The sequence below is a fragment of the Triturus cristatus genome, chromosome 4_1 (genome assembly GCF_964204655.1).
Source record: "Triturus cristatus chromosome 4_1, aTriCri1.1, whole genome shotgun sequence".
Taxonomy (NCBI): Eukaryota; Metazoa; Chordata; class Amphibia; order Caudata; family Salamandridae; genus Triturus; species Triturus cristatus.
The window spans coordinates 1,079,102,047-1,079,124,654 of NC_140585.1; positions in this window are offsets into that span (position 1 = coordinate 1,079,102,047).

The window sequence follows — 22,608 nt, forward strand, 5'->3', positions numbered from 1 at the left end:
CAGAGATGTTACAGTTAGGAAATAGAATTTCAAAAAAAACATTGGAAATTCACTGAAAAAACAAGGGATAGAGAGTTGTTACAGTTAGGCTCAGATTTCACTCATGCAAAACTATTGAAATTCAGTTACCCGCACTAACTATAGCTTACACCATTGCACTGCTCATGACCTCACATGTTGCATCACTCACGACATGGTCAGTGATATCATTGGTGACATCATCTACACACTGACTCACGATCCACACAACCTCTCATACAGCTACCCACACACCCATACAACTACTCACACACTGGTTCGATTCATTTTATTCTTATAATGAAATAATTGTGCTGACTACACCAAGGGTTAGTCTTTTTTCTGTTACCTTTAGGATTCATGCAGGTTTAAAAGCTGACTGTAGTTCGGCAGTTCTATGATATGAGCTGTCAATAGGGTATTGCGGGAGACCGAGGAGAGTTTTGTTCCCGGGTAAGTTTGATGGCAGAGATATCAGGATGTATGCAGGTTTTCTACCCTTTACATAGGTGTCCTTAATAGATTTTCCTATTTATTTCTAGGGAAATTGAAACTTGTGATGTCCTGGGATTGATTGCTCAACAGTATGCAAGCTTTGGGTCATACACTTCTTTGATTTTATGAGGTCTGACAGCTCGGTAGTGTGGGAAATTTGCTCCCTGGTAAGTTTAACACTTGGAGCACGAGGCTTTATGTGGGTTTTTACAACATTGCCCCCCCCTTTATTGACCTTCATGTGTATTTTCCATTTTTAGCCATTAAAATCCCAGAATTGGTTGCGCCCGTTTGCATGTGAGAATTTAAATGAGCTTTGGGTCTCCTCCTGAACCATTGATCCCTTTGAGTTTGGAGATCTCAATGCTACAAGAGGGTGGCATTTTGATCCTATCACTTGTGGAGTTAAAAAATGTGCGATCCTCTTCTTTCTCTTGTGTTAATATTCCAGTGTTGGTTGAATCATTGTATGTTCTGCATGGTTGTCTGATTTAATTTTATCTCAGGAATAGGCTATGTCCTTCCATTCAACACAGGGATGATGAGACCACTTATTTGGCTGTGGTTCTGTCCTTTCTTTGAATAATGAATTAGCCAAGTCAGGCTGTATGGACTCAAGTCAAGTCAAGAATACTTTATTCGGTTTAAAAGACAAAAACCAAGAAAGCTACAGCATCAAATTACAATAACAAATTACACACATAAAATATAAAAGGGAGAAGGGTTTAAAAAATACATCAAACGCCAATGTTTTCCTAAATTTAAAAACATTTTTAAAAATGCTTAAAACTACGGTAACAGTAAGAACAGTATCCATTCTCTGAAGTTCTACAAAAGCTGGACGACATTTATTGATTTTCCATTCTTTGAGGAGTGGAGTAATGTATGACCTACGTGGTATGGTATAAAATTTACAGAAAAAAAAAATATGGATATCGGACTGGGGTGAGGAATCATCGCACGGACATAAAGACAGATTTGGCAACCATGAATTCATAACTGGGATAGACAAAAGTCTAAAAACAATATTCAATCTAAAACGAGTCAGGATAAAACGATCATAATTTGACATCGGCAATGTTAAGTATGGCTGCACATTATTACTAGATAGCAAAGGAAAATGCAAGGATACAGACTTTTTCTTCAATTCCTCTTGCCTTCTATTTTCCGTAAGGTATTCCAGACATAGCCTAACAATAAGTTCCTGGATACACCATCTATTGAAAGTGGGTCTTCAAAATATTGTTGGTAGCCAATTTTACCAAAAAATGATTTAACGTAATTTAACCAATCTAGACGGCCCACGTTTTCCAGTTTTAAAACATCCTGAAGAATGGCCCGATTCATAGTACACTCATTGGTTGTCCATATGCTATGCCACAAAAGAATAGGTTGGATTCTGATTAAATCAGATATATAAGTTAGGCCAAGTTCAATGTGGCAGATATAGGTCGCAACACTTTGAGGGACCGTCAGGACGTACCTCAAGAACCTATTTTCAGCTTTCTGGATTAGGTCAATGTTGGAGTAACCCCAAAGACTCGAGCCATACATTGCAACCGATGTACACGTGGCGTTATAAATTGTTAAAATTTCTTTAATTGGTTTCTTACCCAGTTTTTTAATAAAATTCTTTAAGGCCATTATGGTTTTTTGAAACAAGAGGGTTCTGGCCTTTACCGCATGAGACCACACCCCAGTTTCGTGGAACAGAACACCGAGATAAGGGAAAGTGGAAGTAAATTCCAGGGGAACATTATTCAAAAACATTCTTTTTGTATGCTTACCAGGTCTTTTACCACAATTCATTGAAAAGGTTTTACTACAATTAACTTTTAGATCTAAGCTAGACATAAAGATCTCAAAAGATTGTATCAAACTTTGTAGTGCCACGGGGGTGTGGGCCATTAAAACTGCGTCGTCCGCATACAGGAGCGCGGGGACAGACCTCCCCCCAATCCTAGGCATGTCCCCGCACTCCCACAAAAGGTGACGCTCAAGACCGTTAATATACACCAGAAATAAGAAAGGGGCCAGGACGCACCCCTGGCGCACGCCCCGGCCCACCTGGAACCTCCTGGTGCATTGGCCCCCACTGCCATAGCGAACCGAAGCTGTGGCCCCCGAGTAAAGATCTTTCAAAAAGCAAACAATAGGATCTTCCACACCTATTAAAATTGCCCATAGTTTGACATGAGATACACAATCAAAGGCCGACGAAAGGTCGACAAACGTGAGGTATAAACGCTCATCCTTTATCCTCAAATATTTTGATTGTATAATCATTAGGTTTAGGCACTGTTCAACAGTGCCGATACCCTTTTGGAATCCATATTGTAGGTCACTCATTATTTCATTCTCCACTGCCCAGCTTTGTAGTCTTGCCAGAATAATTCTCCCAAGGATTTTAACAGATGAGTCCAATAGGGAGATTGGTCTATAACAGGCACAACATTGTCTGTCTCCCTTCTTGTAGATGGGTACAATGACCGAGGTGAACCAGGACGGGTTTAAGCCCCTAGCCAGTGCTGCGTTGAAAAGTTGCACCAGCATGGGACTCCAAAGCTCAATGTTACCTTTATACAAGTCAACATGGATCCCATCAGGCCCTGCGGCCTTGCCGCCCTTCATTGCGTTCAGACCCATGTTAACTTCCTCCAGGGTTACTACCAATTTTTCTACCCCGTCGCCTATATAATCCCCAATAACAGGGTTAGCAATATGGGGGTTATCTTGCGAGCTATAAAGATTTGAAAAGTGCGCCACCCAATCCTCCTCAGTAATAGCAATCTCTATACGCGCTTTAGTATTATCGTAGAGGAAGGGAGTATTAACGGCCCTCCAGAAAGCGGATGCATCCTTCTGTTGTGATGCTTCACATAGCACTTCCAGGGCCTCCTTTTTTATAACCATTTTCCTATTTTTTAGGGCTTCATTATATTTTTTCCTGCAGTGTCTTATTTCAATAGGGTTACGTGGTGTTCTGTGAATGGCTCTTTTCAAGGTGGTTAAGGATCTAGTACAATCGTTATCGAACCAACTTCTCTTACCCTTTACCCTGTTATTAGCCTCCACCCACAGATTTTTCTTAATTGTGGAGGCTATTGTATTAAAATGTTCGATTATCAGGTCATTGCTGGATTTATCATCTAAGCAGATGGCAAAACTGCCAGGGCAAGCGTTCAATAACTTGTCTAAGAACCTTTCCGGGACAACCTTGTCCCATTTTAAATTGTACCCTTTTTGTCTGCCGAGGACCACATCCGAAACTATACATGTGGATGACAGGGCCTCTTGCCGGTCAGAAAAAAGATTTTCGACCTCCATAGTCTGAGGCAAATGGTCGCTTACTGGCAGGTCCATAATACTGGACTTAATAAGTTTATGGCTGCAGTTATTTGAAGCAATAATGAAGTCAATGGCAGATAAAGCACCTCTACCGATAAATGTGGGCACGAAGATGGTGGGTTTTTGGGCGGTTTCATTTACAAATCCCAAGTCATACATAAACAGTATATCGTTTAGTAAATCCCCAGTCAGAGATTGTTCGAAATGAGTTGAGTTAGATTCCTGCTCTATCGTTAATCCACATAAACCCTGTTTACCTTTAAGACAGAGTTTACAATTAAAATCCCCCCCCCCCAAACAAACATAACTTCTCTATCGGTTTTGTCTATTTCGTGATGTATGTCCTCCCTCAGCATTGTTAGGACGCTGGGGATTTCTTTCCTTGGTATATTATTATAAAAATTAATAACAACGACATTAAGTCCCTTCTTGTTTCTTAAACTAATAAATTGATAAAAACTTGATTTGGGGGAAAACCAAATCCCATCATGTTTAAGCTGATTAGAAACAAAAGTTAATAGACCACCCTTAGCTCTTCCATGGGTACCCCCCACGGCCGGGGTAAAGAAACTTCTATACCCATTGTTATTCACTGGGTATAGGGACCAGGTTTCCTGGAGAGCCAGGATGTCAAGACCGTCAATAATGGTACCCCAGGATGAGTTATTGATTTTCTCCCTTAAACCTGCCACATTCCAAAATAGGAATGTGCAGGTTTTCCTGGTTGCATTAATACCCTGCTTACTTGGAGCGCCCCGGGCCCTAGCCTCCTCAGATTGCTTATGGCAGGGACCTCCATTAGGTCCCCCATCATTTGGGTCAGCTGTGTATAAGGCCTTATGGCTATTCTTATGGCTGACCATCCTCTTGTTAGCGTGGGTCATATTATGGGTAATTGGTACATGCATAGTATCCTCGGTGCGATACAGTGACCCCTGTTCATTGGTGTTCTCCTGGGTATTATCATAATGTGCCCCTGAGCTAGTGAAGAGGTTGTTGCAAACAACTTTCTTGCGCCAATCCACATATTCAAGACCAGAGAAAACATCAAACCGATTATGGATAGGTAGATTATAGGCAGGCAAACCAGTGCCTCTATTTTCCCACAAGTTATTATTTCCACGAATCGGGCCTCTAGTGGGAGAATAGTACTGTCTAAGATGACGGTTAGATGAACTACAAGGTTGTGCAAAAGGAATCCGACTGTGGCTGTAATGGTTAAAGACAGGCCTATTAACAGTCTGCCATCTTGCCTCCTGGTTGGAATGATGTTGAGCTGGTACGTATGGATAAAAATAATTGATATAGTGTGTGGAGATGGTATCGCTGCTACTAAGGTCATACCAGTCCCCAATGTGTCTAACTGCTCTATGATCTTTAAAATTTACGATAATTACGTCCCCTATTTTGTCTTTGGGACGCAACCCTACCCATTCACAGCGCCTAACATGCAGTATTTCCCCGTTTATATAGGCGGGCAAAGGTCTGTTCTTACATAACCAATAAATAACTTTATTCCGAAGGCCTTGATAGTCTTCCCTGGTCTCAACAGGGAGCTCAGGGACGCCAGCTAGTACGATTGCATAGGGGGCAGCTTCCGGAGGAAGGTCGACTATATTGTGGGATTGCAAGTTTTTATTGGTATTAATTCTGAACCCACTATCCTTAGTGGCCTGATTATCCATGTTATGTAGTGGAGCTGATTTCAGATCTAAAGTCAGAATATCGACCGTGTTATCAGCTGCTTTGCTTTGTGCAATATTATTCGTTAGCAAAGGCGTTGTTAACACTTTGATTGATGACGGGCAAGATGGCGGTTGTCTAATCTGAAAAGATGTTAGGGTAGTGGGGTGACTTGGTGGGCCAGGAATGGTGTCTATCGGTGCTTTGGCAGGTAAATTGCTAGAGCTAATGTTATTTAAGCCTGTCACCAGGCCAGAAGGTGCAAGAGTATTATCTGCAAACTTTTTCTCAATGGAATCCAAACGCGTGTTAGTTGTCAAGATGTTTTCCAGGAGAGGCTGGATTAGAGATTTTACCACATGGTAAATTTTGACCAAAATGTCTCTCTCACTAGTAAAACGATGGGTGGTCTCTAAGGGCATCGTAAGGGGGGTCAATTGGTCCCTCGCATTCCTCAAAATAGGAGTTATGATCTTCTGCAGGTTCTCAGTTAGCCATTTAAGTGTTATTCCTCCCTTACTTTTCTTACAGTTACAATTACAATTAGCCCCTATGAGTTCCTCATTGATTGAAATTAGGGGCGAAGCAGGCGAAAAACTAAGAAGATTTGGCGACCCTTCATCAATGCTACTAGCGCAAAAGCTCAATAAGGACTCGCAAGCGTTGTCGGGCGTGTTTAAGGGGGAATCAGCTGCACAAAGGTTGACCGGGGCTTCCCCTGTAGTTTCCTCAAGTTCAGAATTATGTGTTGTAATAGGGACTGGTTGTAAATTATTTGAATTAAACATAGAGAATGACACCGTCCCCAATTGCCCCAGATCGGGGCTTCTTCCCAAGAATCCCTGCGTTGGGGAGCTGCTTATATGATTAAAGGTTACTAGCCTTTTTTGGTCTTGCTTCCCCCTATGACTGCGTTTTACTTTTTTGTATTTTCTGGTCGATTTAGCGGCTAGCGAGGCGTGCTCTGAAACAGCCCTAGAGTTAGCTGGCGGACCGACATGCCTTTCATCGTGCACCTGGGCAGAGGTCACAACAACTTTATTTGCTCCAGATGTGGAATTACTGGCGTGTGTGTGTCCGCCGACAGAAGGGATACTTCTTCAGTCAACATGGTGGGGCTCACCATGCCCAGAGAGGCCCTCCTGACATTGTTAATCTGGTTAACCTTTTTAATAAGGTAATTATCCATTGGGCCCATCCCGTGCGATAACTTGTCGTCTTTACCTTTAGTCATCGGGCCAGCTTGTATACAGGTCACTGATACTGGAACAAATCAAACACACTATGGGTCCGAAATAACGGCACAACCACTAGACCCAAAAAGAGTCAACAAAGGTAACCCCTATAGATAGCACAACATGGACTCACAGGCACTCTCGAGGGTGATGGTCGTGCGGCGACAAGATCTCTGGTCCAGACCAGGCTCCTCAGACCTCTGAGGAGCACGTGCCCGCGAAGCAGGAGCGCTCCTCAATTTCAAGCGCCGCCTGGCGCGAAAATCCCACTGACGGCTGAGTCCCGCTAAGCCTCCTGGGTCCACCCCTCTCGTGAGCCGCATTGGTGGAGTGGCGGCAGCGAGGGAAGAGCAGCACAATGGGCAGCAGCAAAGCGGAGGACGGAGGCAGCAGGAAGTGACCGGGCGATTCCCCAGAGAACAACAGAAGCACCCGCTCTGCCGGGGCGCTCCTCAATTTCAAGCGCCGCCTGGCACGAAAATCCCGCTGATGGCTGAGTCCCGCTAAGCCTCCTGGGACCTGTGGTCCACCCCTCTCGTTAGCCGGGTTGGTGGAGTGGTGGCGGCGAGGGGAGACCAGCACAATGGGCAGCAGCAAAGCGGAGGACGGAGGCAGCAGGAAGTGACCGGGCGATTCCCCAGAGAACAACAGGAGCACCCACTCTGCCGGGGCGCTCCTCAATTTCAAGCGCCGCCTGGCGCGAAAATCCCGCTGACGGCTGAGTCCCGCTAAGCCTCCTGGGACCTGTGGTCCACCCCTCTCGTCAGCCGCGTTGGTGGAGTGGTGGCGGCGAGGGGAGACCAGCACAATGGGCAGCAGCAAAGCGGAGGACGGAGGCAGCAGGAAGTGACCGGGCGATTCCCCAGAGAACAACAGGAGCACCCGCTCTGCCGGGGCGCTCCTCAATGTCAAGCGCAGCCTGGCGCGAAAATCCCGCTGACGGCTGAGTCCCGCTAAGCCTCCTGGGACCTGTGGTCCACCCCTCTCGTCAGCCGCGTTGGTGGAGTGGCGGTGGCGAGGGGAGACCAGCACAATGGGCAGCAGCAAAGCGGAGGACGGAGGCAGCAGGAAGTGACCGGGCGATTCCCCAGAGAACAACAGGAGCACCCGCTCTGCCGGGGCGCTCCTCAATTTCAAGCGCCGCCTGGCGCGAAAATCCCGCTGACGGCTGAGTCCCGCTAAGCCTCCTGGGACCTGTGGTCCACCCCTCTCGTCAGCCGCGTTGGTGGAGTGGCAGCGGCGAGGGGAGACCAGCACAATGGGCAGCAGCAAAGCGGAGGACGGAGGCAGCAGGAAGTGACCGGGCGATTCCCCAGAGAACACCAGGAGCACCCGCTCTGCCGGGGCGCTCCTCAATTTCAAGCGCCGCGTGGCGCGAAAATCCCGCTGATGGCTGAGTCCCGCTAAGCCTCCTGGGACCTGTGGTCCACCCCTCTCGTCAGCCACTTTGGTGGAGTGGCTGTGGCGAGGGGAGACCAGCACAATGGGCAGCAGCAAAGCGGAGGACGGAGGCAGCAGGAAGTGACCGGGCGATTCCCCAGAGAACAACAGGAGCACCTGTATGGACTCATGAATGCTGACTGCTCCTTTTTAATTGCCGTCTTGAATTTCGGAGATGTTGGACGTTTTTCTTCACCGGTAATTCATTTGAGTGCCTGGCCTTTGATTCACTATTACCAGGAGTTTGGTGCTTTTTAATTTTTATGGTGCCCACTTATATAGTTATATATATATACTTTATGTTTTCAGATTTCATGTCTTGTGATTGCTCCTTGTCCTGATGATGACCTAATAAGTTGTAAGGGTCGAAATGCCGTCGGAGCACCACTGGAAAATTGGGAGGAAGCATTGATTGTGTTCTGATACTGTTTTAATGCAGACAAGCCTTACAGAATTGGAAACCCTGTGCCATTGTTATTGTCTTTTGTTTACACTGTAGATTGTTTGTAATTGTTTGTCTAGTAGTGTAACACGATGAGCACAAATTATTTGTAGAATTTACTTTGTTGTTATTTTCATAAAAAAATTAATCATAATTTTTACTGTTTTGACAATGTATTTTGTGGGTACATATTTCTTGAGGGTTTTCTTTTTGCTGTTGTTTGTGAAACAATTATTTTCTCTACCCATTCTGCAGACTCTTACTGAGTGTCACAAAATAGAACCTGAACCAAAATGGATTCAACTGTAGATTTTTTAAAACAAAAGTGCAACATATTTTAAAGACATTGAGTATATTTAGTATTTCTGATATGATAATACTGTGCAGACAACTCTCAAAAAGAAGCTTTTCCATATTCAAAAGTATTACTTAATGGTTTTCACCTTCTTTATGTTAATGTTCAAGAGATCACAGACACAAACAGGCAGATTTATAAAGTTGTCACAGGTTGGGATTCAGTGACAAAGCATAAATGTGTTATATTTATTCTTATAAGACATTTCCCACCTCGCTCATTAGTAATGGTGTTGATTTATGTTACCTACTCCTATGCACACACCTTTGCCGAAAGGAGCCTGCTTAGTGTGCATTACAAGTTTTCTACAGGAAATGTGGTCTTCAAGTAAAAAAATACTATGCTTAGAGTAACTTTAGAGCTTTCCCTCTTTATATGTGTGGTGTATACTCTAGCATGCTTGCACAGTGGGTAAAGTGATGAGAAATACAATTAAGACCTATGAAGCAAACGTTTTAGAACTACTGGGGGTTAGATATTTATGTTTCTCCTGAAACATCGTTGGAGTTCATTTTCACTTTTTTGGATAGTTTAATGACACCACAGTGATATAATACCTAATTTCGTAACCCAAACACATATGCTAGTGATAGCTATTTTGTTCAATTTCCCCTTTTCCATGAGGTGGGTGGAGGAACTCTTTTGCTGACAGTAATTATGACAGTTTCTCATTGGAATAGTTGTTTTGCAGACAACTTGTAATGAAGGAGCTGCAGCAAGGGTGTGGAACAAGTCACAATGTCAGTGGAGACCTAGAAGCAGGGATGAGGGCACTATGATAGACACACTTTTCTGCCCAGGTTGCCCAGGTTGCCTGAATAAAGAAAATAAGTGTAACCAAGCTAACAAACAGCTAGGGGTGGAATTCAGAACCTTTAGAGATGTTGTTGTGTATGTTGACCATTTAACAGTTGTGGCTATGTTGGAGCGTCAAATTGTTGACAATTAATTTTAATATTTGTTTTGGTGGAAAATACACCTTGGTCTATGAGGGTTTGGTAGTCTAAATGGTTTTTGCATTGTTGAGAGAGTACAATTTCTCAGGCGCCTAACTGAACAAACTTGTTTTTCAATTTCCAGAGGTCTCTGTATGTGTTCCTCTGTCTGATCACAGGCGAGTCCTAGCACTTCAACTGGATCTCCGTTTTATTAGCAGTTTGATTCCAACTGTACATGGTGTAGACTGTAGCATGCTTTCATGAAGTAGGAATGTTTCTGGTTGAAGCTCGCTCCCAGGTGTAGATAAATGTATTTTAGAGCATTGTCCAAATGGTTTGTGTAATTGGTAGCAAGGTTAAAATATCCTTATTTGGACACATAGATAAGCTTTTGGTATACCAGGCACTCAATGCACTAGATGCAGGGGAACAAGGCTGCACTGACAGTATGCACCTAATTTGATTGTTGTACAATTTATTGATTTTGTGGAGGTGGTGCTAGGGTAGGTTAAAGAACCAGAAAAGTAGACTCTGTGTGTGTGAATGATTGAGGTGAAAGGAGGTCCACCAAGATGCTCCATCCCAACCAGAAGCCTCAACAGATGACGGGTCTATGTCCAAAAACTAGAGGGTGGACTGGTAGCAGGTGTCATTTATCAGGCTATGTCCTGCTGTCCTGTCTTTTGGTTGCCTCTTTTTACTACCACTGTTCTGCATTTCCTGGTCTATTTTTCTTCATTTACGTCAACTTTGTCTATTTTCCCCTTTATTCATTGCCTTGACCCTTGTGTTTTAGCCATTGCAGCAAGTCACAGGGACCTTCCTCACACCTAGAAGAACACCGGGTGAGAGGGTCCCCTCTGTGAGGGAGGCTTTGTATCCCCTCTTGCAGGTCCAGGGGATGGGACCCCAGGTGCCTTTTTAGGCTTGTTGGGGAGCTGAATGGCCACCACCACTTAATTAAAATCACAGCCCCTGGGGGTGTGGCTCCCGAGGCTTCTTAATGGCATGAGGAGTGTGGCCACCCCCATACCCCTTTATAAAGAGGTCAGCCCCTGGTAATAACATCCCCAGGTTCTTTTTTGGCTCAGAATGTGGGGCTGTGTGTCCCTCCCCTTTATTAAAATATGGGCCTCATGGGATGGGGTCCTGAGGGTCTCTTAGAGCCGTAGGGAGAGGACTATGTGCCCCTCTCTATAAGTAATATATACTCAGCTCCTCCGGGTGTCCTTTATATCGCTTTATATATTAATTTTACATTTCAAGAAAATCTTGAAAAGTACTCTTTCTGGACCAATATCTAGCTTTATGCCAATTTGGATGTAAATCCATTCAGCTATTTCTGCTGTAGCTGTCCCTTGAAGTTCTCATGGGAAAATAAATGGTGAAATTGAGTTTAGGGACTCCCCCTTTTGCTCTGGCCTCGCTTGACGGATCACCCCAAAACTTTCCAGGAAGAAGCTGATGGGATATTTTTTGTTGAAGTTTTGTGAGAATTCATCTCATTGCTCCAAAAACTCCAACCACCCAAGGGGGCATTCAGTATAGGTCAAAACCAAACACCTACAAGCTTAGAGTGATGCCTAATTTATGAAAAATAAGTCTATGAACTACGGTTTAGTTTAAGTCAAGAGCTGCTTTTGTTGGAGTTATTATACAACCCCAGTGACACTCTAAATCTGCCCACCTCAGTTGTCTGATTTCTTGGAGAGATTTTAAGCATATGTTTTGCACAGTGCTATCCATGCAGAACTAGAAAAGTAATGTCATTAGAGATGTCATCAGTGATGTCAATGTTGTCTTAGATCATGTCATGAGTTATGTAATATGTGACGTCATAAGGAGTGTATGTTGGAGCCAAAATGTATAGTTAGCTCATTAAACTATAACTGGTGAATGTCAGAGATTTTTAAGTATAAAATAGTATTTTCCGACTGACATATCTATGTTTTTTTAACACTTTGTACAATATTATTTCCAGATCTCAATATAATGTCATTTTAACTTTTGGATTTTTCATTGAATTTCTAGGGCTTCTTTAACGTAAAGTAACAAATCATTACCACCCCAAGCGATATCTTCACTTTAACCTTTAATGTAAAGTAAAGTATTCCAAACATACCTAACTGTATACAGTAGGGCCTTCGATAATTAAGGAGGCTTGATTATGTGGCAGAATTAAGCTGTCCTTAAAGAGCTGCACTGATAGAGCATCTTCTCTGTAGTAGTGGTTCCCCCACCTAATTGGGCTTGGGTGTCCAGAGGGACTAAGCTCTCCAGATACTCAATCCCAAGCACTCCATAAAGAAGAGGGCAGCGAGTAGGGGCTTTTCCACCTAAGGGGCTTTTATACCTGGAGGAAGTGATCTGTATGCACAGTCTGCGGACTCAGCACTGTCTGGGTACTGCAACACTGGGGACAAAATAGAGGTACCGTCACCTTCCAATGGCTAGGGGTTCCGGGTGTTCAGATCTTGATCCTTACATGTTTTTTTGTTTTACTTTTAACATCGCTGCACTGAGTCCAGAGTTCTAAAATTATTGCCTAACATCTCTGTTGATGTTGACTGCAGCTATCACAACCTATCTTGTATCTGCTGTTCCCATGGGAGTCCTGAGAAACAGATATCAATAATTTCTAACCATGATTTTTCAAAAGCTACTCAATGAATTTACACCAAATCTAAAAAAAGCATGCTTTTTGCCTCAATTTTCAAATTTTTCCTCTAGAAATTGCAATGGGAAAAGGTGCTTTGGGAGCCCCTTTTTCTCTGCCCATGCTTTATGGTAACCTCCAAACTGTCCAGGATATAGATAGTTCTATCCAAGCCAAGATAAAAATGGCAAAAATCTTTTACTTTTACTTTACTCTAGCCAAGTATTACACATTTAGAATATTTAAATTCTATCTATGTAGCTGTGGTGGTGAACTCTTTTCTTGGAAGGTTTTGTAAAGCATCGTCAAACAGTGCCTATGACATAAGCAAAACAAAAAACTCACTTCCATTGGAAACATTGGCATACCTTCATCTTCTCAATATTTTTATTTTCAACAATTAGGACACACTATTTCGGCACCAAGATATGTAGAACTAGATATTCCAGCCCTTTCAAGCTGTTATTAAAATAAAATTAGGACGAAGAATGGTTGTCTATGTTAACCCGAAACATAATATAAGTTACCACTTAGAACCCAGTGTTGGGAAATGCTTGGGGTAGTTGACAGCCCATATACCCTTTTTTGAATTATCGTTGAGGCGCTTCATTGCCGCACAAGGCAAGTGATTTAGCCAGTTTAGCTAAAATGCAGCAAAAGGATTGTTTACATCACTTTTGCATTTCCTATACCACTTTTGCAGTTCAGCTTTTTGTTTGACAATAGAATGGCAACCATAACTATGCTGCAATTATTTTTACATAACCTTTCACACCACACCTGAGCCTGTTTCTGAGTACTGTAAGTAACATATGATATTATGGTGCAAAATGTATTTCCCATGAAAGAATGGAGTTGCCCTTTTGAAGAAATGAATGCATTTACCTCAGCAAGCTGTCTTGATATTTTCCTTCCTTAATGCTTGAATTTGTTCTATTCTTGACTGGTTTAAGTAAGCAAAATTATAGTTTTCTTGAAATAAGTTACATACCTAAAATGTACTTATCATTAGATTTTGAATTATATGCCATGTAGCCCTATCAAGCAATGTCCTTTGAGGCTCACAGTCACTAATCACTGAGAAATTCAAAGTGCTACATAAATTTAAACCAACTGTGTCTACACATCGACACAATACTATACACGGTCTTTCAATTCTTTGAATGGGTCATTGAAGTCAAGAAAAATATCACTGAATTGAAGACATTGATAGAAATAAATCTGAAATAAAGAATTTATTGGAAAATAATGTTGAAAGTATCTGTCTGCATTAGGTATTTCAATGACTATTCAAATGATTGAATTTATTTTGGCCTGGAAGCGGTGTGATGATACTGGAGAGAGTACATTTGGTGCAAGTTGTTACAATTTGGTCACTGATGCTTACCAATTCATTGTATTTTGAACTAACCTATACAATAATAGCATATCTCACAACATACTGAATCGTAGCGGGTGGCAATCAGATCTAACTCATGAATATTAATGTGTAAATCACCAATTGCAACCCATTACGATTCACTGCCATCACATGGATGGTCGTCTGCTACAGTCAGCAGGAAATCATATCTGTGATCTCTTATTAAATAAAGCAGTTATTTTTTTTAATTCAGCCTGTTTGCCTTAAAGGTAAATGAGATGTGTTTTTTTTTATTGAATATTCCCATATGGCAATTGCCAAGAAGTACTATAAAGAAGGTAGCCAAGACTGCAGAAAGGGGACATACCCGTGAAGCTCGTGTTTAACCTTTACTGATTCAACTAATGTTGTGTTAACCTCAATTCTGCTCTCTGTGTATTAGTATAAATTGTATATTGACCACATAAGCCTGTGCTTGGAACCTGAATTCACTGAGAGTACAAAATAAACAATTCCACCCTACAAGATCAAATGCTTTCTCCACATCAAGCATCATAGGTACTGCATGCATCTGTTTTTTTTAACACATCTTTGGCCTCCATCAGATAATTTGTATTGGATTTGAGTTGCTTGTCTGCTATAAATCCATTTGGATATAAATGAATCAGGGATTATTTAACTTTGCTTATTCCAGGCATCAAAAATATTATCTAATTATTCATATAAGTAGTGTTATGGATCGATATTAGTTAAGATCTTCATCATTTTTGCCAGTTGCTAAGAAATGATTTGCCAGCTCTGCTACATTTTTGGATACATACTCCACAACTTTTTATACAGATTAAAGGGAAAGCATCACTCCCTACTATCTTACTATTTGGAAGATTTGCAATCACCTCTGCGACCTCCCCTATGGAAAAAATTACTAACTGAGTGGCACTCACTCAATCTATTCTAGGTATCTGGAGCTTTTCCAAAAAACATCCTTACTGGTTGTAGACTATACTCTTCTGATGGGAGTAGATATTTTTATAATGATCTACGTTTATTTCTTGTAGCTTGTTACAGTAGGTATTTTTATAATGATCTACCATTATTTCTTGCAGCTTGAGTTGGCTGTGTATCTGGCATTTTGTGATTAAGTGCTGGAGTTCTATTTTTTGTTTTTATTTCCCTGATGACCCAGACAAGTTATGTCATGAAACTCACCCTCCTCATAAATCAATTGTAGATACGTATTATTATGTAATTATAGCAGAAGTATTCAGGTTTTCCCATGGTCTATGCTATTGTTGTAGAGTTTATAGATTATTAGAACATTGGAATTTGGAGCACTCCGTTGAATACAATGGAGTGTTTCAGGCTTCTACAGCCCGGTAAACGCCTTCAGAGCAACATTCCAATGTTGTTTGAACAAAGGCCACTCGGAGCCTTGGGGATTTCAATAACCTCGGGCTCCGAGAGGGCTTTGTTTTATTTATTATAACATTCTGCCCTCTAGTGGCAGAATGTTCTAATAGCCTTATAGCACTTCGTAGCTGGGCTATTTCGGCCATTAAAATCCAGCTCCCTTGTGAAAGGCCCTCGTCTTCAGCTTGGGCCTTTAACGCTGTAGTGGGCCTTTAATGGCCAGTATAGCCCGCTACGGCGGGCTATAAGGCTATATTAGAAGCCAACTTCTGCTTGCCTTTCCAACAACGTCCGCTCTCCTCTCCTGGACTCCTCCCACCAGGATTCCAGTAGTAGAAGCTTCTGTTGCTTAGCAGCCACCTGCTTGCATGACAGCTAATGCAATACAATACAACACTTACCATACCTCTGGTTGTAGATTTATGTCCTTTCTCATTGCTTGATTGATCTTTCGTATCTGATAATCTGATCGTGCACTGTTGTTTTTAAAGACACCCCAAACTATTACAGGCTCTGCAGACCCTATATTTTAATCAAATAAGTATTTTTTAAAATTTCAGTAACTTTAATCCACATCTCATTTTCCAGTAGTAGCTTATTAAAAATCCACCTTTAGTTTGAGTTGATCTGGTTGGTATTGTAATAATTAGTTCAATAACAGTACAGCTGAAAGACCATTGGGAAAAAGGGTAAACTCTGCACAGTTTCAAAATGAAGAAAGAAAATCTAGCCAGCCAGTCATTTTCTATATAAGATATAAACATGTAGACCTGTTTTTCCGTGGATATTCCCTCCTCCAGGTTTTATAAAGAGTTAAACAGCTTAGAAGTCCAGAGAATATCTTGGCTGTGCAATTCTCATCTTGCTTACTGTACAGATTGTCGGAATCTGGTGATGCATTCTGAAAACAATTGAAATCATCCCTGATAATTTTACCTTTCAAGGGTCCAGAGAGAAAACCTGATTATCATATGCCATGGGATTATCATTGAAGGGGGGACATAAATGCTCACAATTATCAGGCACCTATTGTTGACTAAACACACATTGCACAGTTTATTTATTTCATACTTACCAAAATATCCTCCCATACCTAGAAAGCGAGCTGGTCTACAGTTTTATAGACTTTTAGCAATACACAAGGACATCAACTTTACTTTAACTGGTGTAGAAAGTCTTTTCAACTTTGTGACTTTCCGGAAGAAGTTCAGTTTCTGATTATAAAGGATTCTTACATTAGCTCACTGATAAATTTGTGCTTGGGCTCTAACAATGGTAAATTCTGATCTGTGTTTAATCTGCATCTTCATTTGACACTGCAAATGACATATCGGAGAATACTTGAAAGGAGAAGTCTTTTTTAAGATTTATGGTAATGAATCAAAATAATAAAAAAAATTCTCTTTAATCTGTACATCTTTAAAGTTTGCTAAGGTTTTATGAGGATATCTCGTATTTTCTTACCAGGCCCATTGGGCCTCTCTGAGGCCACATTATTGTCAAATCACCTTCAAAATCAGGCAGAATGTACTTCTTGATCGGTACATTGGGCGCTCCTCTTCAGACAAAGATTCAGTTGCTCTCTCTCAAATGCCAAAAAAGTGAAGATTCGAGAGGCACAATCTGTTTTCCAAATGTTTGTGCTTTACTTTAACTCCAGTCAACCCTTTTATCATGTATTCATTTATTTTGATCATATTTGCCTGAGTGTCTTCCATGTTAGAGATCTTTTGTTGCATGTAGTCTGAATTCATTATCTAAGGAACTCTGACACTCTTCATTTGAAGTATCCACCTGTCATATAAGCAGATAAAGATTCCTCGTCTTGTCTAGGTGTACTGCTCCCTTATCTTCATCTTCCAGATATGATAATCTTTTTAATTTGCGACCTCCAGCTGAGTCACAGAAGATTCCCCGGTTACTTATCGGTAATCTTCATTACTCAGAGTATTGTCTTACTCGCCACCAGAGCTGAGTAGTAAGATTTAGCTCCACACCAGAACCCCCAAAGCAAATTAGCATCCCATGCCTCCCATCCCTCCCCAACATGGCTGACCACCGTCAGCCCTGACCCAGTATAAGGGGAGAGTCCACCCATCTCACTTCCTGTAGAACTACCAATCCCCAAGAGCCACGTGAAGCCGATAGCCAAACAGGGAGGGAGGGTTGGGAATTCATGTGGCGAGGAAGACAATACTCAGAGTAATTAAGATTTCTGGTAAGTAACAGGGGCATTACCCCCTTGTATGTCTTCCATGCCACCAGAGTTACATAGTGAGCACATACCCAAGCACAGTGGCTTCATGTAAAATAACAAGAAACCTCAGACAAAGGGACAACGCAAAAACAAGAAGGCGTAATCGAAACACAAAACAGTTGGACAACAACCAAGAGGAAGCACAGAAAGCGAGGTCAACAAGAGCCGGAAGGACCAGCATGAGATCCGCCCAGCAAAAACCCCTGCAGAAGGACCACACAACACTACCGGGAAGTGATCCATGAACAGGGGTGGGGAGGACCAGGCAGCAGCTCAAGAGACAAAGCCAGTAGAGAGCCCCCCCGAACGAGGCCCAGCAGACAGACAGAACCCTGGGAGACCGACCTGGCACCCATGCAGACACCACAAAACCCTGAGCCACAGAGGCCAACAAGTGAGGCAGTGTAACCCATCAACACAGGGAGGAGAGAGAAGGCAACAGACCAGTCCGGACAGGACCAAAAGTGACAAACAAGCTGACACAGCAGAAACATAATACGGACCAGCAGGACCCGCAAGAATGGAGGAGAGTGCAGAAGGATCCCAGCACCCCCAACCCACCAGCTGGAACACCCCACTAAGGTGAGGAAGCAGGAAGTCCAAGGACCCCAGGGGCACAAATGGACCCACCTGAAGGGCCTGCAACACAAGAACCCAGGAGGGGGCTGCATGAAACAACCCTGAAGCAACCAGGAACTAAACCTCCAACAGAGAGATGCTGAACGCCCGCAAAGATAGAGCATAAAGGAACAGGCCGAAGGCAAAACCCACAGAAAGGAAATCAGAAACACCCTCACTGGGACCACCGAAAAGGAGTCCAATCTTTTAGAAACACACCATCGAGAAAAAGACCCCCAAAGGCGAGAAAACAAGACAGAAGAGAGCCGGGCAACGGGAATCCTGAAGCAAACCAGTGCCTCGCGGGAGCATCCCCGAGACAGCAGGCTCAACCAAAGAAGCCAAAAGAGGTAAGACGAGCCAGAACCCCCACTAGAAGCAGGGGGCCAAGCCATGGAGAAGGAAGAACCTGGATCGCCCAGACCGCCCAGACGGCCACCACCCCCAGCAAAGGAAACCAACGGGCGGTGAACCCAGCCGGGGAACCGCCAATAGAACACATGACCTGTTCCTGCGAATGTTGCACAGAACTAATGCAAGCAAAGGAAATGGAGGAAAGCGTAAGCAGACAGAACGGCCCACAGAACAACATTGCATCCAGCAACCACTCCCCCGTGCAAGGGAGAAGAGCGCAGAAGTGAGGCAGGCAAGGACCCAACCCCACTGCAAACAGAACTATAGTAGAGCACCCAAACCGGGCGTGCAGCAGGATGAACATGGCCACCATCAGGGAGAAGGAAGCCAAGGAGGAAAAGACCCTGAGCAGGTGGGATGCCACACAGCACACCTTCCCCGGGAGAGAAAGCACCCTTAGTGGGAATCCCTTCATCACAGTTCAGGACAGAATCCCCTGTGCAAGGAGCCAAACGTCAGAAAACGCGCAGGCGAGCTCACCGACCCAGCACAGATCTGGAATCCAACATCGCTCCTTTACACCTCAGGCTGGCATCCGTCAAAACCACCTGGGAAGGGCGCACCAGACAGGAAGACCCCTGGAGAGAGAGAACTCCACCAACCACCAACCCCGAGTGGCCTGAACCCGCAGAGACAGTACCACCATCAGACCATAGTCCAAAGAACCAGGAGCCCATGGGGACAAGAGAAGGAACACCAAAGGTTAAAAGATGAAAGATGGATTTACCAGGAACCAAACTTGTGAACACCAAATGACAGCAGAGAAAGACTGCCTGTGTGCAACTTACAAAGCCATTAGACGACAAAGGAACAGGAGGAAAGTCACAGAACAACACAAGCCCAGGGAAGCAAAATGAGAGTGGCAGACCTCAACCCCTGCACCCCGAACCACCGAAGTCCTGGGCCAGAAAAACAGCAGAGGGCAAAGTGTACCCAATGCCACACAGGTAGCATGTGAGAGGCGACCTTCCCCTGACACTTTAAATGCAGAGAACACACCCGGCCATGCCCTGGTATGAAGTGGGCCATGCCACTGGGCCATGGTGCCTCTGAGCATGCTGCACAGATGACAGCTACTCCAATGAAGTGAGAAATACAACCGAAACAGGATGTGTAAGAAGATTCCAACCCACACCTCGTCTGCACCCGAGTCCCGGGCAACCAATGAAAAAATAATTAAAATCCTGGGAAAGAAAGAACAAGGATTATACCCTGCACCACAATCCCAGGCCGAGGAGGCCAGTGCCCTATACCATAGGTTACTGAGGCCAATATTGGAAAGAAAAGTCCAAGCTCGGACGCTGTGGGGTACAGGAGACAGGGCACGGTACAGGGCAAATGAATTTACCCATAACACTGACCGACATACAACGATCCTGGACATGCACAGGTGAATGCAAACGGGATGGACAAACACAAAAACAGGCCACCTACACATCACTGAAGAATAGGAAACCAGACAGAAGGCAATAACAATAAGTTCACCTAGAGGGTGAGAGGCTGAGGGATCAAAAGCATTTAAGCCTACAGCACCTGGTATTGCCAGGCGGTCTCTTATCCAAGTGCAAACCAGGCCCGACCCCGCGTAACTTCTGAGATCAGACGAGAGCAGGTGCTTTAAGTGTGCTCTCCCCACAGGCCCCTAAACAAGATATCAGATAGCCCATACTACAACTCACGACCTGACACTTACAAACAAAATGCAAAGAATAAATGTGTGTGCCACCCTGCCGGAATGTAAGCAACACCACGAGAGACAGAGGGAGTAGCCAAAAAAGGTTAATGCTGACTAACAAAGGAAGAAAAGCGGCCAAGACACCAATGACTAGTAGGGTGGTCTGGAAATTAACCACTGTGCACCAATGGCCGCTGGTTCCCCTATCCTCCCCACCGCCAGAAGCCCATAGTGCACTGGGTGCCCACGGACAGAACCGCACCTACCCAGCAAACACGCAACATGGATGGAGGAACAGGTGCAGGGCGCAGCACACATGGCACCTGCGACAGCAGTGCAGTAGAGGGGAAGCTGACAGGAGCAATCCCCAACGAAAAACATGCACCCATTGAGTCTGCACGCATCACTGGAAAGCTACACCCAGTGTGTGCACCTGCTAAACCTGACCCAGCACCGTGACCCGGGGCCAAAGACTGGCCTGGAAACTCCCCCAGTGAATTTCAACAGCCACCAAGGTGAAAAGAGGAAATTCCGGGCAGGGATTGTCCGGCTTCCAACCCCCGGAAGAGAAGTGGAAGGAGGGAGGGTGGGGCAGAAGGTGGAAGGTGAGGCTAGAAGAGATCCAGCACCAATGGGAAGGGGGAGATACTGTGTCCCCGCAACTCCGGCCGGAATGAAGCAGCAAACGACGGAACACTGGCCCCAAGCAGGGAGGCCAACTGGCACACACTCACCGGCAAACAGCAAAACCGATGGGAGGACCTATAAGGAGCACAAGAAACCCCCACAGCTGCAAGGACCCTCCAGTGAAGACAGATGTCGGTCCCACCTGCAGATAGATGCACCGCTGCAGAGCCACTCTCCGTCTGGTGCAGGGTACCCAGCCCTACTGCAGCACTGCTGCACAGGAGAACCCCCGGCCCACAGTACACCAGTCGACCCTGAGCGCCTGGAACTAGTACGAGAACCAGGCTGCAGCCTGACCTGACAAGCACCCCGTAGCGCCACTTGTGGTGCGGACACAGCAGCCAGGACACCACTTTTGTTAAAGAAAGTAATATTGAGCTTATTTTTAACTGAGAACTCACAACCAGTGAAACGCCAGGATTTGAACACATCACATTCAGAGTGAGAGTCTATGACCTTATCCACTAGACAACAGTGACTCTCCAACCCAGACCAGTGCCTGGCCCCACGAAGAACAAGAGGAGATTGAGAGTCTGCGGAGCCCAGACACAGCCACAGGTACTGCCCGCATGCCAGGGACAAGCCCGTAGTGTGCCTAAAAGGGAGGAGGGAGGGAGACCCAGCCGCAAGCACACCTCGCCAGGCAACCCACAACCAAGCAGGAAGCCGGCCGAGTGAGGCGCTGCCCCCCGGAGGCATGAAGACCAGAGGTCGAAAAAACCACTGGTCACCCCATTGCAGTACATCACTACTTGCTGAGAAAGAGATGCGCGGGAGAGCTGCTGGGGCCCCAGGTTCCCAACAGACGACCTGCATTAATAGCGGGTCCCGGGAAAGGTGTGCATGACTGGAATTCTGCCGGAAGCTTGTGTCCCAGCAACAGAGCAGAGATGGCAAACCAAACAGGAGAGCCTGCTAGTGGAGGGCTGAACAAACACCGAGGTGCCTGCTGCTGCCAGAGCCTGCTGGAGCAGGTCTGCAATAAAGAGAACAGCTCGAGGGCCGCTAGCCACAAGGTGGGGGAAAACCCAGTGCATGAGCCCGCTCGCACAGTGCCTCCTCCCCAGGGCCATGGGGCCCTCTAGAGCAGGACCTCACCCCCATTCACCTGATACTTCTACATGCTCTGGAGAACCTGCAGTGCAGAACAAATACAAACAAGAATTGAGATGGGTTGACCCTCAGCTCATACAGGGTCATGGGTTATGTGGGTCAGACATGTTGGGGAGGGATGAGTGGCATGGGATGCTACTTTGCATTGGAGGGTTATGGTGTGGAGCTAGAGCTCATTACATAACTCTGGAGGCGAGAAAGACTTACGAGGAGGAAATTAGACCTCTTTCTGTTTTGGCCACTTTGCTCAATGAGGTTTTGGTTTCATTGGGCCAATATACAGTTCTTACTTTTCAAAGCAGTTCTTGAGCACAAAGAAAGGGGGACACAGATAAGGAAATTAAGAGTTCTTATTCTGTGCTGATGTAATCAGATCCATGACAATCTGACATATCCTTTCCAGCTGCAGTTCTCACTCTCTGTCCCCCACTGAGCTGCATTGGAAGGAAATTAACGCTGTCTGA